Source organism: Carassius carassius, chromosome 5 (genome assembly GCF_963082965.1).
Source record: "Carassius carassius chromosome 5, fCarCar2.1, whole genome shotgun sequence".
Taxonomy (NCBI): domain Eukaryota; kingdom Metazoa; phylum Chordata; class Actinopteri; order Cypriniformes; family Cyprinidae; genus Carassius; species Carassius carassius.
Window position 1 is genome coordinate 20,556,775 of NC_081759.1, and position 4,152 is coordinate 20,560,926.

The 4,152-nt window shown below is 37.6% G+C and overlaps 1 pseudogene; it reads right to left on the minus strand.

Annotated features, from left to right (window-relative positions):
* Positions 1-1,857: 1,857 nt before the first annotated feature.
* Positions 1,858-2,652, minus strand: LOC132140484 (ghrelin O-acyltransferase-like; annotated as a pseudogene).
* Between the last annotated feature and the right edge of the window lie 1,500 nt (positions 2,653-4,152).

Here is a 4,152-nt window from a genome sequence, read left to right on the forward strand (position 1 = left end):
GCCTCTCTCTTATTAGCGCAGTTATTTAGTTGAGCTTCTCCGTAAATTCCATGCATTAATATTTGAGATTGAAACGAGATTGACTGAGATTGATTACCAATAAAATGCATTTATTCAATATTTACTTAATAAAATCTGCTGTAAAGGGTGATTATTTAAGCCCACTGAAATGCTTGAATACGACATCAGCATCAGTGTTTTAGGTAAAAAAGAAAAGAAAAAGGACACCCTTAAAATAACACAGATTAAATAAAATAACTCATGAACGTTCAAATTACTTGCTGCCATAACATTAACAGTTTTATTAAAATGGTATGCATTTAGCCCTGTGTGACGTCTGTTTTTATATTGTTTATCAACAGTATGAATTTTCATATTGCTTGGATTAACTGGCCGAGTAGGCGGATATGAATGTTTCTTCATAACCATACTGAAAATAAGTAAATATTGTTAGCTGATGCCAACTCACAAGCTTGCTGGTGCTAAGTTGAGGTCATTTTAGATATAAAGTTCAAATATAATTTTATTCAACCATGTTGATCCCTTTTCCCAGTCTAGGGTTGGGAGTGGGAGTAACAGGTTAACTGAAAGAAAAAGAAAAAATAAATTAACCCCAGTCCTCTGCTCCAGAAAATGCAACCACCACTTAGTTTGACCACTTAAAGAATTTATTTAGAAAAGCATGATGGGAAGCAATAAGTGTCTTAAGGAGAGGGCCAGGCCAAAACAACAAACAAAACAGCAGCTGACTAACAGGAGGAGTACTAAATCGATGCAAGTAAAATAAAAGAAATCAACTCCCTCACTAACCAAAAATGGGGACAAACATGCGTACAAAAAAAATATAAATATATGGTAACCTCGCCCTACAGCTTCCAAAACTAACCATAAATCAAATAAAGTAAATGACTGTAGCTTTTAATACCTTAACAAATGAAATGAAAATAAATTAGTGATACAATCTGTGGTTTCAACACACTACCGGTAAACAGAACTCTGCACCACCAACAAGGAACACAACTCAGGTCTGGAGCAGGGGAGAAGTGAGCCTCCTCAAGCAGTGTTCACTCTGCTCTTTTGTAGCAGCACCATCTGCAGCACACTCTCTGATGAGCACCACCTGTGGGCAATTTGAAACTGCCAATAAATCAGACAGAGAGTGAGAAAGATAAAAAAAGAGAGAGCACACACACACACACACCCAAAGGGTGGGGAAAACATACATCCTAGGGATGTAACAACCACCTAGATAGATTACATCTGGGGGGAAAAGAAAGGATGTGATCTTCAGAACATGGTAACTACAGTAATTATCAAAAAGTGTGAAGTGATGCCCTCTGGGGGCATTTGGCCAGGGGTGTTAAGACCACAGACAAGGTTTGAGAAGGAAAAAAATCATTATGAAAATATAATTATATTTTCCTTTAAATGTTCTTCCTAACTTCGGTTGAAGATCTGGTGATCTGATCTTCTGATCTGGTGAAGATCAGATGGTCAACTCTGTTTTCTCTCAGGTACATCGCAGTTTCACAGTAACCATTACTACAACACTCTTGTCAGCGTACTCCATACCAACAACAAAAATATATCTTGACTCCATATAGTGGTTATTTGGGAAAATCCTGGGTATTTTGTACAGTAGGATTATAAAAAAAATATGTGCTAATATAAAATTAAATTACATAGCCTATATAAAATTGCAAATAAATCTATCGATCAGTAACTTTTTACTTAAGTACATAAAAAAATCAAGTACTTTTGTACTTTCACTCAAGTAAAATTGAAAAAGGAGCACTTTTACTTTTACTGGAGTAATATTTTATAAAACGTATCTGTACTTTTACTCAAGTACTTGATTTTTGTACTTCATCCACCACTGCTTATACTTATTTTTTTATATTCTCTCATCATTTTTGTCCATCCATTGAAAGCCCATGAAACCAAACATTTTACCCATCAAAAAGTTCATAAAGACATTGTAAGAACGCTGAGAACCCAAAGGTCATAAACAGTGGAGATCTGTTGGACGTTTTGAAGATCATTCTTCAAAGCCACGCCACTGTGGTTCTGTTCCACTGGGGCACAAACACTGAAGAACGGCCTGACGCTTCAGGCACCCTTGGACTGCCATTAGAAAACCCATCCCATTATGATTTTCCACCGTGACTGTACCCATGGAATCCCATGCCTGCAGCATTGACACTCGCAGACCTTCCAGAGTGCATAATAGTTCATCTTAAGTAGCAGCGACAGGACCCAGATCCAAATTATGTTTTGACAAACGCAAGGGTTGTTTACTGTGAATGTGATTGATTTTATATTTAATCCACACTAAAACTACAACTTGCAACATCTTTGATGTAAGCCTCCCTAAATATGAAACCAACGGTGAACAGACTCCACAAAAGTGTTGAAACTGCAAAGTGGTCCCCCAAGGAGAGCAGGAAAATTAAGCGAATAGCTTAGAAATGGTATAAAGACAGATAGACCCCAACTACTGTTTTGAAAGGGACTAGTGACTGTTCCCTCCTGCAGATCAAGTGCTACAGAAGAAACCCTCTCGGTCATCAACATGACAGCAGATGTGGCCAGTAAGAGCCAGTTAGAAATAAAACAAGAGCTCACAATAGAGTCAGATTGGATGTTTTCATATAGTTAATTTTTTTTTTTTTTTTTTTTTGAGAAATACCTGAAGGCTGGAGTCTCTTGTAGACAGTATAACTGGTACTGGATGTACAAGTGCCAGCAGGTTTCCAACACATCTGCAGTCCTAATGTCCAATAATGAATATGCATTGGGTGTAGACAGCGGATCAGCAGCAGGAGAAGTATGGCACTGAAGAACAGCAATAAGCTTGACCCATTGCTACGATAGCAAGGATGAATCATCCCGGTGTCACATAGACATACCTTACAACAGGAGACAAATTTCATTTCACCGATGATCTAAGAGAAAGGATGCATTTATCAAAATAGCATAAGCAACAGAATGGTTTATGTTGTCATACTGTACTGTACCTTGATTACGGAGAGATGTCCTTGCCTGGCTAAAAAATAAAACAGAAATGGAATGTTCACAAACTGGTAAAACAGCTGTGGGTTTCCAACACAAAATAGCCTAACGAGATCCGCTACTAACACAGAACTACTCGAGTAATGTGCGTGATAAGAAGAGAGATGATATGATAAATAAGTAAAGTATGGCTGACTACCCTTCTATCTGATCTTCAGAACAAAATGTGTTTCTGGATTCCAAACGTGCACATAGACAGACACTCAGTAAATCACAGTGTACTTATTTCCTAAATAGAATCTGAAAGAGCGCCAACCAAGTTATGTAGGTTAGTAAACAATCCTCTCAAACAGATAAAGAATGGAAACGACAGACAGAGGCATAGAAAGACAGAAATAGACTTAAATATATTGTTTTATTCTACAAAGTGGTACACTTGCCTCTGGTTTGCACAACTGCAACAGTCAGTGGAAGGCATGGGTCAATTTAGAACAGTCTTCTTTAGTTTTGCTAGATGGAGAGATAAAAAAAATTCTGGGTTAAATACAACTCAGCGCTGGGTCAAATATGGACAGACCCAGCGGTTGGGTTACTGCCCAGAAGGTTGGGTTAAACATTTAACCCCATTGCTTGGTTTGTCCATATTTTTCCCAGAGCTGGGTTGTATTTAACCCAGCATTTTTTAGAGTATAGATAGATAGATAGATAGATAGATAGATAGATAGATAGATAGATAGATAGATAGATAGATAGATAGATAGATAGATAGATAGATAGATAGATAGATACTCATAAATCACTCAAAAGAATCTCCATCCATCTTCATAGAATGTGCCCCAGTTGTCATATTTTATATGGGGGAACTTGCCCATTTCAAAGCCTTTTCCTTATGGAGTAACCCTTGACGAGAACTTGGCTTCATCTTAAAAGTTCCCCAGAGAACTGTCCTTTTTAAAAGCCATTTCTGCATTTGATTCCTCAGGTGTCGAGAGGAACCCGTTCATTTCACAAACCAGCTTTATCTCCATTGTATGATTGCTCCACAGTTGTATCGTTTAATTGGGCGTTCAAGCACGTGACTACAAAACATGTAAAAACATGGAATCCATATAAAGAGCAGATACCGAGTGTGTGAGTAAT